The sequence below is a fragment of the Aquila chrysaetos genome, chromosome 20, assembly GCF_900496995.4.
Source record: "Aquila chrysaetos chrysaetos chromosome 20, bAquChr1.4, whole genome shotgun sequence".
In the NCBI taxonomy this organism is placed as follows: Eukaryota; Metazoa; Chordata; class Aves; order Accipitriformes; family Accipitridae; genus Aquila; species Aquila chrysaetos.
The window spans coordinates 14949185-14963415 of record NC_044023.1 but is presented as its reverse complement, the minus strand read 5'-3'; the positions used below and the strand labels follow the sequence as shown (position 1 = coordinate 14963415).

General features: G+C 46.8%; 1 long non-coding RNA gene across 3 annotated transcripts in view; it reads right to left on the bottom strand.

Annotated features, from left to right (window-relative positions):
* The window catches only part of LOC115353661, a 32903-nt gene extending 19000 nt beyond the window's left edge, over positions 1-13903 (bottom strand). For 2 of the 3 annotated variants that reach the window (XR_003927659.1, XR_003927661.1), the window contains exons 1-2: positions 5436-5620; positions 2760-4276 (exon numbers count right to left, since the gene is read on the bottom strand). This is a non-coding gene — a long non-coding RNA (uncharacterized LOC115353661). Of the gene's footprint in view, positions 1-2759; positions 4277-5435; positions 5621-13854 lie in introns of those variants that run through there. The other variant, XR_003927660.1, reaches the window with a different exon arrangement.
* Between the last annotated feature and the right edge of the window lie 328 nt (positions 13904-14231).

Below are 14231 nucleotides of genomic sequence, written 5' to 3'. Positions count from 1 at the left end.
GGAGAGAAAGAGAGAAAGAAAGAAGGAAAGAGAGAAGGAAAGGGTTTCACCAGTCCTGGGTCCAGCGTTGGTCCAGCCAGCGTAGAGATCCAGTTCTGGAGGGCGCGCGCTGAGAACTCGTTCTCCCTTCTTTTATAGCGTGTTAGTCGATGGTCTCGACATGCGCAGAGTCCCATTCCCGGGGTTCTCTGGAATCGGTCGGAGAGCTTTGGGGGGGGGGGGTTCATCGCAGAGTTTGCCTCTCTTTTTTCTGCTGGCATGACCGCTTAAGATAGGAAGCACCAGTCCCATCCTCCGTGGGGCCTCCTCCTCCAGGCCCGCATATGCTGTGCTCCTTCTCCTGGTCACTTAAGATAAGGAATTGCGGCTTTGGAGAAGCGCGGTCCCACCCTCCGGGGGGCCCTCTCCTCCGGCCACATTGTCCTGTTCACAAAACTCCAGCATTTTTACAGAGGCCGTTTTCTCCACCAAAGTTCTTTAACGAATGTTTGAGACATTGACTATAATTTGTCCGACCGTCACAGCCCCCTGCTCACACACGCGGTCCCGACCGGGAAGGAGGAGCTGTCACGCCGTGGCCTTTCTCTCCTTCTCTGGCAAAGGGATCCTGCTGAAAGGAGTGAGGAAATAACATCAAAACCCCAGCCGGAGGCTGACAAGCGAACTGACATTTAACAAAAAAAATAGGTGAGGTAGGAAGAAAGGCCTGGGTGGGTACTTTAGTGTTTAGCTATGGTTGCAAATCTTTTGGGTAAGCTTTTCTGGCTCCCCCAACATAAAAGCACTTCCAGACACATTCTTAAAATGCCAGGGAAAGTGTCCCCCTCGCCTTTTCTATCTCATTAGCAGCTGTCCCAGAACTGCCCACACCCAGAAGAGCAGCGGTGTTGAGGCAAGAATTTCACCATCTTCAACTCCAGCAGCAGGAGGAGGAGGGCAGGCAAGGGTTAAGTGACAGCTTATTTACGAGTGACAAGGGTGTGCAGAAGCCTGGAAGATTTTTTTTCCAGTTTTCATTGGGTGACAGACACTTTACAGGCAGTTCTGCTGTCCCTGGGAACGTCAGTGTGAAATGGAGAACTGGTGGCATTTACAGACTGAAGTTTCTGCTTGTACTCAGTGACAGAATAAAGGGGAAAAAGAAAAAAAAGCCAAACCCACAAATGTTTTTAGCCACCGCCTGTTTTTACGCCAGCTCTAACTCTGGCTGGTTAGACTCACTGGGCTGTTGCAGCAAGAGGCAGTTTGAGCTGCTGGTGGACAACGTTGCGTTCTGCTCAAACTATTTCTCACTCGCTTAATTATATCCTGCACCTACAGTTTTACAGAGAACAGATGTGAAGGCTTACCTTGGGACAGATACATTATGTATACAGCATTAACTTCACACCCATACGGTCCCCATTTTAATTACACAGCCAGTGGGGGACTCGGGATAGTTTGCTGGCAGAGCAGTTGGTTTCATTAGCAATTCCCAAGACCTCAGCTGTCTGCAAGCATCCTCACCCATGCAGGCTGAGCTACACTGGAGATCCACCCCAAGGCAGCCAAGGGTGAGCCATGCACTGCCTGATCATCTGGGCTGCGATTGCAAGCCCCCCAAAATCACCGAAAGTCCAACTGCTGGTACACACCTACGGGCTTGTACAAGGTCCAGCCTAAGATTCACCTTAAATACAAGTGGTTTGGAGAAAAGCATTAACGTGACATGAAATGTGAGGCCAAAGGATATTGAAAGACAACTTGGACATACAGCGCTGTAGTAGATTGTCTGATCTCTGACCCCTGTCAGGGAAACATCAGTATGACGGGTCCCCACAGGCTGCATCTCTCTGCTAATAAAAGCCTTTTAGCAACACTCAGAGAAGGGGTTTGATCACAGCCTCTTGCTGGGTTTAATAGGTGCCGAAGCACAAGCTAGCATTTGGTTTTGTCACTCCATTTGACACATCTCCTCTTTGAACTGACATAAGCAATACCCTTATGTTTTGTTAGCTTCACAGGAACTCCAAAAATTCCTCAAAATTTTAACAGATCCAAAATTGGACTAAAATTTTGCTTGTGCTACCATAAAGCAGGGAAAACTGCTTCAAAAAAAACCCCAGCGTTTTTCTCTATCAAGCCCACTGCATCAAAGCCAGGCAAGGAGACAGTTTCTGCATTTGTTCCTTCTCAAGGTGAACAGAAAGAAGGGCCATTTTCCTGCTTTCCCCTTTACATCTTTTCCAGGTGGCAAGCAGCTCCGCTGAACCCTTTCCCCGCAGCCACCTTTCATTAGCCAGGCTGCCCTTCTCCTCGCCCGCAGCGCAGCCGCACAGTCCTCTGGTTCCAGCCCAGGAGAGAAATCATCAATATACATATGTCAGGTGAAATTAAAATTGTCCCTATGAGTTATTCTATGACACAAGCTAGCACCAGCTATATTAAATCCTATTAATTAATATTTAATTAATTCTTTTCCTTGCCTATAAACACAGAGTGCTACTGCAGAGCCCAGAGGCAATTATTATCTGGGGTGCTTCAAGATATTATAACTTTCAGAGTTACAAAAACTGCATATTTGTTAGAAACAGCATGACAAATCTGTCGCTGTTAGAGCTGCTCTACCAAGACTAGAAAAATCCTGAATAAACTGCAATAGGTCAACAATTTGCCAGAAATATCAGCTGAATCAGGAGCCTGTGGTTTCATCTCACTGGAACATTACTTATTATGTGCACAAAGAGCCCTACCTCAGCAGAACACTGTGCATTACTTACCGAAGGGCCAGCAAGGCATGGCTCATGTTTCGCTAACTTCCACTCATTCAAGCTTAATTCTTTGCTTAGTTATTTCTCATCTGCTTTCTGAACTGGTGAGGAAGGGCACACAGTGGGACAGGCAAACTCTGCCTCGTGTAGCGCAGACCTTTGCAATGGCATCTGATGAAGCATGGCAGTGGGCAAAACTCAGCTGAAGTGGCCAACTTACTTTCAGCAAACGTGGTGCTTACTGCTCGTCACTCACGTGGAAATGATGCAGAAAGTATGAAAGCACTTTTCTATTTGTTTCTGCTTGTTGGGAGAATGCTCTTGCAGGCAGCAGTGTTTTGGGGGGCTGCATGGTGGTGATGTCCTTGCTGTACGCTACCGCCATGGTTGGCACGGACAACGGGGATACAAGGGGCTGGGTGATCGGAGGTGGTGAGCATCCAGGGTTGACTTATTCCTGCAGGATCCAGCACTGCTCGGTTCACACATGGTTTAAATCAGGCTAGTGAATAACAACTCACCAGCTGCTCACCATGTCTACGCCTCTTGAAGAGGCAGCAATGCTTTTGGTCTCCAGCCGCACCAGAGTGACTGCTGATGACATTTATTCAAGTGATGACTTTCTCAGTGGCCTTAGGAGACCCGGGAGGCAAAGCTCCCAAACAAAAGCCTTGGTGGCCTCTTGAAAAATTCATCTCTGTTTCCCTGCTGAAAGTGGAAGAGGAAAAAAAAGAGAAAAAAAAATACCCCTTTACTGAAGTTGTTACACAATGAGTCATTTGCTGCCTGACGGGAGATGGGGCAGCATCCCTCTCTGTGCCGCAGTGATTTGACTGATTACTTCTCTCTGCTCCAACAGGAGAGCAGCCTCGTCCAGCCTTTCTGATGTCTGGGTCCTGTCTGTCAGCAGCAGAGAAGTGGGTAGCGACGGTAAACAGCATCCTTCTGGTTTGGGCAGTGGCATTTTGCCTGTTCGTTATGCCAGCTGGGTGGCAGGTCCCAGAATCAAGACCTCCTACTCAGTGAAAAGCTGAAGCCTGAAAACCCAGGGCTGGGTACATTGGTTATTTGGGGCCGGCGTGCAGGCGTTCGCATCTTCTCAGCGTGTCGCGGTTGCCCATTTTGCACGAGCCCGTGTCTCCGTATTCCTCTTGGCTGTGTAACCGCTGGGGTGGCGGGTCCTGTGGGGAGCAGAAGGCTGCACGGCGCAGCCCGCCGCAGGGCTCGCAGCGACGAGAGCCTCCCCGGGAATTAGGCACGGTGCAGACGGCTGGTTAGACTCAGCCGTCAGGCTTCAAGGGAAACAGTATTGAGTTTTAAGGTGGCATTTTCTCTCGGCTCGAGGCTGATGAGCTCTCCTTGAGGATTTGGGGACTGAACTGCCATAGATCTCGCTCGAAAACGTCGCCCACCGCGGCTGGGCAGGGAACGAGGACAATGCACAGGTGTGGGGGGGGGCTTCTCCCAGCACTTGCAAAATGCTGCTGTCTCCTCTGAGCTCTAAATGGGGCCCAGGACTTCCACAACTGTTAATTAGAGGCAAACATTATTAAAGTAAATTAGAAGAAAAAGGCAGCTGCGTATGCAAACTGATTATATTTTTACACTTGTTTAAAATCACAACTGTGATTTTTAATTATAGTGGATCAAAGAAAATAACCACATTAATCCAATGTAATCACGTGTGAGTTGATTTGATAACAACATTGTATTTAATTGGCAGTAAGCTCAGGCAACGTTAAATACAAATGAAAAGCACTGACGCATTCTGAAGACTAATTAATATGACAGACTGGTAGCAAATGCATTGTTTATTACTACTAATTTCCAATAGCTGGTTCAACACCATTTTGTTACCATGATCCCCAGTGCTGCGTCCATCAATGCATGATATTTAAAAGGAAAATTAAACATGATTTATTTTAAGGAGGAACAAAGGAGTTCAAAGATAATTAAATTATGCATTTCAAATACCAAGCTGCAGATAAAGAGCTTTAAAATACAGGATTCTTCTCTTTCCAACTATAAGTCCCCTTGATATGTGCACATAATTCACATTAAAGTGCTACATCAGTGACGGAAGACACTTTTTTCTCTGCACATTTGAATGCAGTTAACAAATGATAATTTTTTCAGGGGCTGACACAACTCTCAGTGAAGTAAACAGAGATATTACCCTCAGGACCCTGCCAAAGCCCAGCAAGTCATTGGAAGAATTTCCCTTGGCTCCAGTGGGCTCTCAATCATATTCTAAGCTTTTCAGATCAGGGCCTGTTATCTTTTCTTTTATCCTTAGAAAGTACCTAGCAGAAATGAAGAACATTCATTCAGGTAAAGTCTTTTAAATACAGTGTCCTGAAAGTTTGCTAAAGCTTTCCAGAAAGTCACACGCATTAAAATTCTCCTACCTGACTGCACTACCTTCCACAGTTGGTTATGGACTGTAATGGCACATATTTGTCACACCTTGTTACAGCCTTGGTCAATAGAATAATGGAATAATCAATCATCTATATTTTAGTGTGAGACATAATAAATACAGTGCATAATAGTCAATCAGGTCTTCACCAAGGAAAAGTTGAACAATTACAGTGGTTGTCGATGGTAAACTGCCTATGATAAGTATGCAAACATTGACCCCAAGTGTTACACTGAGAACATGGAAATTAAAATCATCTATCTTACTTGATTTGAAGCCTCCCAGATAACAAGGATGGTATTTAAGGAAAACCTTGGCTGGACTCAGATTGCTTCTTTCTGTTAGATTAAAATTAAATTAAGTCAAAATTTAGAAAATACTGGTTTAATTAAAGATACTTCACTAGCTCATAAATTATACATTCTCCATCCTGTTGAGAAGTGTAAGTTTGATATTAGGTGTCAGAGCTGCAGAGAATTCCTAAAGGTTAGTTCACATTTATGTGCCATATAAAGCAGACTTCTGGAAACGAATGACTAATTATCGAAGTTCCCAAATTGCTACCCCAGTCTGCTCAGCAAGTGCAGTCTCCCTGATTTCAGCAAAAGCAGCGTGTTCTTCGGGAGCTTAGTCCAAATATGCAAAATAATACGGCCAAAAGAGACCTTGGCCAAAAGCAGACATTGGCGTGGAATCAACCATGAAAATATTAATAGATAATCATCCAGAAACTAATTACGAAATGTAAAAAGTCCAGCTATCTTACACAGACCACTGCAAGGAAGAGTGTTTCAGTTTCATTAGCACAGCAGCAGAAGGAGAATCTTTGCAAAGTAGTTTTTCTGAACTTCCTAATGCTCTTACCAATGTACATCTGTTAGCTAAAGCCACATTCATTTAAATTAGAGGGGTTAAAAAAAAAACAGTGAAAGTGATAACTCACTGAAACGTACTGTAGATACAAGTAAGAAAAAAAACCAAAACACAGGAAGACTGAGACCGATGCCTTCTTGGCAATATGCTGGAGTCCAGTGTACGTTATTGGGTTATCTCTAGGAAAACAGGCCAAAACGAAATGGCCGGTGATATAAAGCAGACCAGGCTGGAAGACGTGGTGACTTCTTTTGAACTGAAAACTTCTTCTTAAAATGCACTTGGTCCAAACCAATTAAAACTGAATTTAGTGGGATTTAGGCAGACTCAGATTTCAGCATGAGACAAAAAGCCATCCCTGAGCTCTCCATCCTTCCATAGCTGTGGCAGCAATAGCGCCGAGCCCTCCTGGTGACACCTCCGCACCAGCGACGGCTTTGTCCCAGCACACGCAGCCATTCCCCTTCCTAACCACAAGGCCAGGTTACAAAAAGCAGCCTTACCCTGGGTGGAATTTAAGCATGCATTTAACGTAAAGCTGTGCTCCTATCACACTGACTTTGCCCTCCCCATATCCACAGTGGTGAGCAGAGGGGAGCAGCCATATCCACCATCAATGCTTACGCTGATGCCTGCTGAATCGACTGCCATACTGAAAAAGCAGCCATTACAAACCGAAAGAAGCCTGACAAACACTCCCTTTGAGACCGGAGCTACGCTGGGTAACACAGATGCTCATCGTCAGCCTGCTACCAGTAACACTAGCAGTTTCAATCAAGATGCCTCCAACACAGACTTGCAAATGCTTGGCACCGAGACAGTGGGTAACAGATGCCCACCAGTGCTGAGGAAGACTGCTGAAGATGAAGACAGGGGAGAGGTAAACTCCCTGGCTCCAGGGAATTTGGAGGAGAACTACAGACGTTATTGATTTGTAGCACTGCTGAGAGGCTCCCTTGCTGCTAGGCAGCGCTGGCACTCAGTAAGATGCGATCCTCCATCCAAAGAGTGTCTGTGATTGCCTGAATCAGTGCTAAAGACACACGTCAGTGCATCCTGAAATGGTTAGAAAAGCTCCTTATATATTGACCCCAGCCATTATCAGGGTGCTGAGGGGCAGAGCAGGGAGCAAAGCCCTCTGGCACTGCTCTCGGCTGCATCGTACCACATTTTGGAGAGCTTTGCAGAACCACAAAAAAATCCCTCCGAGATGGTTTAGAAACCCCAGAGCTGATTATTCAGATAAGCCATGATGAGATAAGCTCTGATATCATCAGAAAGGGTGCAAGGCACTGTCACATGAGGGAGAGAGATGGGAAAGATGTGAATGCTATTTAAGCGGTCCCACGGTAAAACAGCTTGCAGCCAGCGCACAACTTACTGTCAGCTCTCTTTGAGCAGCTCCTTTGATTGCGCTGCTCTGTGAAGGAGCACTTGTCACTTTTTATCGAAGGAGAGGGGAAGAAAGCAAGGCAGCCTGTTGCCAGGAGAAAAGATGCCACTCACTTTAAGTTAAAATATAGACAGCTGCAATGCCCTGGCTGCTGGTGATTGAGGACTAGCAGAAGTGTGAAGGAAGTATCAATGCAGGGCAAGAAAAAGAAAACAGCAAGAGACTGGAGCAAGCGCAGAGTGGGCAGGGACAGTGCCCCAGACTCCCTGTTTGTAGCCTGAGCGTGCAGGAGGAGAAAACAGCAGCGCCGTGCCCTTCAAAAGCCGGCAGCTCCCCATCGGGCTGAGTCGGGATGCTGCTTCCATGGCCCTTGTACCCAAACAGCCGTGGGATGCCTGGCTTAGGATAAAAGACAGACTCAGGGGGACCCACTGCTGAGGAGAGGTTTAAGGCCTCTTATAATAAAAGGGCAATCGGTCATTTGGCACTGTCTTGCTGTGGGCTGGTTACCCCTTACAGCAAGTTATCCTCAGCACGTGATGAGCTCTAATCAAAATGGAGAAAAGCTGTAGCATAGCACAGCCTGTCCCGCAGCCCCTGCCTTCCCACATCATCAAGCTTAGAGTTGTTCAGTGAAATCCTCCTTGGGGAGCTGGAAATCCCTCGCTCCAGAGCAAGAGTATTAAAGCACCGTGATTGTATCTTTGTAACTCAGCTAGCAGAGGAAAACAACGCGGGGAAGGTACAAAAGCTCAAGTAACATGAACGCCCCTTTCCCTGCCTTGGTTTGTCAGGATTCTGCTTGTTCAAGATAATAATCAGCAAACAGAAAACGATGCACAAAAAGGCTCAGGGTGAGAAAGCCCAATTTCCCCTCAGCTTCTGGTGCTTCTGCTAAGAGTTACTTTGGCATATTAAAAGGCACCAGAGATGACAGTAGTAACCGAAAAGATGGAGGGAATGACTCTGCAGACATAGGAGAGACAAAAATGCAAGGCAATATTACAGTATCCCTATTACCATGAGGCAAAGCATTTCCCACTGGAGCTGGGAAAGCTGATATTTAACAGCTGGATCCTGCAGACTAACCAATTTGCTTCTATGGTTTTGTTGCTTATAGCAAAGCAGAAAATATTTATAGCTATTGTTTTCCTAAATTCAGCTTCATCCTTGCCCTATTTCTCTACAAAACCTGTGCAATTTCTGGCAAGACTCTTTGGCAGTACTTCCTCACTCACACTTTGCAAGGTATACTGCATTTCCCAGTCCCGGTGTGCTGGCAGTAAGGCTCCGACATCTTCTCCCAGCTACTGGATTTTGAGGATCATGCCCTTCTGTGCAAGTAAGCTGGTGAAGGGTCTGGAGCTCAAGTCTTATGAGGAGCGGCTGAGGGAACTGGGGTTGTTTAGTCTGGAGAAGAGGAGGCTGAGGGGAGACCTTATCGCTCTCTACAACTGCCTGAAAGGGGGTTGGGGGGGGGGGGGGGGGTGTGCTGGTCTCTTCTCCCAACTAACAAGCGATAGGACAAGAGGAAATGGCCTCCAGTTGTGCCAAGGGAGGTCTAGATTGGACATTAGGAAAAATTTCTTCACCGAAAGTGTTGCCAAACACTGGAACAGGCTGCCCAGGGAAGTGGTTGAGTCACCATCCCTGGAGGTATTTAAAAGACGTGTAGATGTGGTGCTTAGAGACAGGGTTTAGTGGTGGACTTGGCAGTGTTAGGTTAATGGTTGGACTCAATGATCTTAAAGGTCTTTTCCAACCTAAATGACTCCATGATCCTGTGATTCTAAGTGTAGGAATCACAAACGGTGTATCTGTCCTGAACTGATGATGGATAAAGTCACTAAAAAATCACTTATCTCCTCACTTCAGCGGCATTAGAGCATGATTAACTTTGTGTGCTGCAGAGGGTGGATAAGTGGAGGTCTGATTTTTCAGTTTGTTCTAGTTGTCATCAGCCTGCTAAATTTCCTAATGTATGTTACATACGGTCATGCTGTATTTTTCCTTTAATATGAGTACGGGGGCTCACTCACGGATTCCACAATTCTGCTGCTAATATCACTCTGTGTCTCATGGCAGCACATAGCCATCCATCCCGGCAGTGGAGAGCAATCGCTAAGAAATTACATATACATTTGGCAACAGGCAATACCAATGTCACCTTCTAAACAGGCAACCAACGGATGCAGGATTAAACAGAGGAACAGCCTTTCCCCTGGAAGCAGAGGAAGGCAGTGACTCCAAGTCCTGCAATACTGAGTTATCATCTGGACCTGGCTACGTTTCCCCGAGACTCGCTTCTCTTCATCTCAGCCTCTAGCGGATAGGTGGCATATGGATATCTTCATGCTCCTGGCCGCCTTGCCAGAGGTCACAGTCCTTTTCTTTTCCCCTGGTAAGTTGGGGGTGGTTCCTGGAAGCATCGTGGATGCTTCCCATCCTATCTGCCTTTTGAGCTCATTAGGTCTCCGCTGTGCACCGACTTCTTTGTGTGGAAGGACTTTGGGAGCAACCCTGCCAGCTTCAAAACTGTAGGAGATTTTTCTACGGTAAAAACCCCATTGCTGCACAGGGCTACTTCGTGCCACGGGCACCAATCCCCCACCAAGCGCAGGACTGCCTGGATGTGGCGCTCAGCCTGAGCGCTGAGCAGCACGGGGGACCCTCCCGCATCCCGGGGGCGAACGGGCCAAGGCAACCACAGAACGGGGCAAACACAGCACAGGGAGCGGTGCCGTGGTCTGCGGGGACAGGCCAGCACCCATCCCTGGGGACATGCCACCCAGAGCCCCCGGGACACGCGGCCAGAGCCGTGGCTGTCCCATGGCACGGCACCTGGGGACACACGGTATGCATCACCCATGGGGCAGGCCTGAGCTGAGACAGCATCTCTGCTGGGTAAAGAAGCGAAAATGGTTTTTTGTTGTCTTTTGAGGGTTTTTTTTTTTCCTTTTGTTTTTAAGAGAGAAGACTGCAGAGCTTGTCTGTCCCAGGAAATATGTTATAAAACTGCAATTTGCCTGTCTTGGCTCTCTCACCCTAGCATTGACCCTAAAGATGAACTCCCATGAATAAGTCTAATCCTGTTTTTCATGTTTCCCCAGGCTAATGAATATTTATGAATCGTTTCTCCAGAGCCAAAGCACGGCCCTTACAACCGGCCATGATAGTTCAATTTGTTTTCTTGCCAATTCTTCGAATTGTTTTTTGTCGTTGTTCTTTTTGAAACTTAGGGGAAAAAAAAAAAATCTCATTCCCAGTTGGTTCTTATCAAAGTGTGTGGGGGTTTTGTTTGTTTTTGTTTTTTAAAACTCAGCTGGTGCTTGGAGACTTTCCAATCGGCTTGAATGATTAATGTGGTGCCACTGACTTGTTTTGTGTTTGTATTAAAAAAAAAAAAAAAAAAAGCACAATTCATGTTTTCCAAAGAGCCAGTTAGGTATCTCTGGTTGACCATGCCATGTAAGTTTTAAATTGTTCTTTGTGTGCACAAAATGTATAGCAAAAAGGAAGCATTTCCACAGAGATGAATGGAACATTCAAGGTTAGAGACACAGGCAAAAAAGAAAAAAATACCGCCTCTCAGAAAGCTGTGTATTAGACTACAATCATTACAAAGCCAGGTCTTAATATCTTAGATTTATTTAAGGGAGAAGATTTGTTCTTTTGCCTACTATTTGTTTAGCTAGTCTAAATTCAGTTTGAATAGCAAAACAGCTTTCCCCGTTTAGCTGCATTACCAAGTCAAGGTCATTCCCCTCAGAGAAAGATCAAGATCCTCTATAAGGGAAAAAAAAAAAAAAAAAGAAATTACTCTTTCCCCCTGATTGATCTACTGAACATCATTAGCGAAGGGTAAGAGATATCTAAACATGCTCTGTGGTCCATTGACTTGCATGGGTGCTTTTTGAGTGTGAAACAGAAGGAAGTTATGCAATTACCTTGAGGAGAAAAATGTTCCTTTGTTGGTATTTGGAAATAAAACAGAGCTGTGGAGGGGGGAGGATCCTGAAGGACTCTTACAAGCTGCGTGTTTGTGAGTCAATAAAGTGGTAAAGAAATGCAGCTCTATTGATTTGCATTATGTGCCACTTCCCAGGTAAGAGTTCAGCCTTTTATGATGTTTTTCAGCCAATGTTTTAATAATTTCTGTAGAAGTTTGATAGCACTTAATAGCACATATTTATTTAGAAATAGTAACTGCTTGTGCTTAAACTCATTAGACTAAGACATGCTATTGTAATCTTATCACTCAGAGACTGATTGGCGAAGCGTGCAGGAGCTACATCCAGCCAGTGTAACTTTCACACCAGCCAAAATATATTGCATTATAAAACCCCAAACAACAAAAACTACAGCATTCATTTTTGTGATTTTACCCTTATGTCAGAGGAAAAAAAAGTCACTTTAAAGCATGAGAGTGAAGGGTAGCCTTTCCCAGATTGCTTTGCTGCAAGAAGAAAGACCATTACCGGGGAACCAGAAATTGTTCCAAGAGTTAAAATTACTCCTGGCGTATTAAGGGGGGGCTCCTCCAAACGCTCAGCAGCACCCAGGGTGGGGAGACGGGCACGCAGGCTCAGCTGCAGCAGCATGGCCGGGGGATGCTGCTCCCCATCTGCAGGCTCTCCAGGGCAGGAGCAGCTTTCTCCGATTTATTTGAGCAAGACAGAATAGAGCTGAACCCCGCAGAGGTCAGCGACCATGAACTTCGGTTAGGGCAGCGCTGCAAACAAGCACTGGGAAGAGTGCCGGTGCCCGCGGAGGCTTTAGCCACAGTAAGTCCAAGGAGGTGGCGTCCCCGGGGTGATTTACCCGCTCGGACCCGCAGCCTGGCCCCTACACAAGCCCCGTGCTGCCTGCCGCAGTGAGCCTGGCTGGGGCACGCAGAAAGAGCTCAGAGCCCCCACGGCATCTCTCCTGCCCATGCGTGCGCATACATGTGTGTATAGAGGTAGAATATACATACACACACATACACCCCCCCTCAGACCCTTCCCGCTGAACGGCAAGACCCCAAAGCTTTCCCTTGCGAGGATACCTGGAAATGGTCTGGGAGGGCTCAGTTACTTTTAAATTCTAGCTCCTTTTTTATCCACTGAAAGTTTAACCAGCAATCTCTGTGAAAACAGCCTTTTTATCCACAGTAAGCTCAAAAATCCAGGTGGCTCAGCACCTTTAGAGGACCAAAAGTGCTCCTGCTGTCTCCACCATGCTCACGGGCAAAGAGCGATGGCTCCGCCGGCCCCAGGAGCTGTTGGTGGGGCAGGGGATCACTCTTGGAGCTGCTCAAGGCTTTGAGGAAGGGCCAGAACAGCTCCGACTTGCACATTTGAGAGACCGCAGTGTCCTGAAGACACCACACCGCAGAGGCAAAACAGGGCTGAAACAGTCTCCTCTGTCTCCCTGCCTGGCCGCTGCCCAGGCCAAGGAGAGAGCAGCCCTATTATGGTCTGCAATTAAAGAAAAAGTAAAATAATAATAATAATTTAAAAACCCCTTTATTTGTCCTGTCTCCTTTGCCAGCTCACCCAGATCGCTGGTAACCCATTTCATAGGGTGCAGCTCCCCACACCCCCATTCTGCCCTGCTAGTAAAGACGAGTCAGTGGGCTCACATGGCCCTTACCCACAGCTGGAGGAGATGCCCGAAGGAGGAGCGAAGCTAACCAGAACCCAAACCTTAATGAACCATTAAGGAAAAACATTGCAGAAAGCCCCATGAGATCCCTGCCTGCTCCGCCGGCACACGCATCAGGCAGCTCCGGCAGCGCATTTGCTGGTTATCATTGCTGTAAATCAAAGCAGAATTAGCATAATTGTTCAGGTCTGGGGCTTGTTTTTACTGAGGTCATAAACAAGCTGATGACACTGGGGGTTTTTTTACACCACGTTATAATTGTGCTGGCAGCCTAATTTTCAACACCCCGCTCACCCATGCTTAGTCACAACAGTGTTAACGGCAACTTTCTTTGAAAGAAAACCAATTGTTCCAGGAACGCATCTGAATTCAGCGATATTTCTGTCAATCCAGTGGGCTGCCTTTACTTCTGCCTTCCTTAGGAGACAATCATTGCCTGCTGGGACTTTATGCATAGATTGCTAACTTGCTGTGCATATACTGATGCAAAGAATGAGCTTTGTAATTTAAATAACAGACTGTGGAATTGATGACAGACACAAATACGGTCGTTCACCCAGCTGCAGAAAACTGCAGCTAAGGCTCCAGCAGGAAGGTGAAGGAAACATATTGCTTTTTCAAGGACCAGAAACACAGCCTGCAGCCGTGGCTATCACATGTAGGACACCGTATTTATGCATGCAAAATAAAGCAGAACATAGTGCACACCCCAAACTAGAAGGGTTTACATGGTATTCTGCTCTGAGCAGAGAGGCCTTCTTCAGTTTACTCACCTGACTGGATCTTCAGTCCAACTCTATTGCAAAGTGGAGATGTTCTTTCCTGCAAGGAGATTGGGGTAATAAAGTGGGATTTGGTAAAATCCTGGTGGAGGTTCCATGGTCCCTGGGAAGGGCAGTTGGGGAAGACCCATCAGCTCAAGGACGGCAGCACCTCTCTGCCGGGCAGGGTCATACCCACCAATACTGCCCGCATCAACAAAGCAGAGGTAAAGAGCTCCCTCAGCCTCCAAACCGGGCTTTTTGGCCCTGCACACACTGTGATTTAGCCCCAGGCATGGGCTCCCAGGTGGTGGTGGGTCCCACAGCCTGCACTGGTCATCCTGGGCACCCACAGTTGGTCCCCAGGATTGGGAGCATCTCTGAGAAAC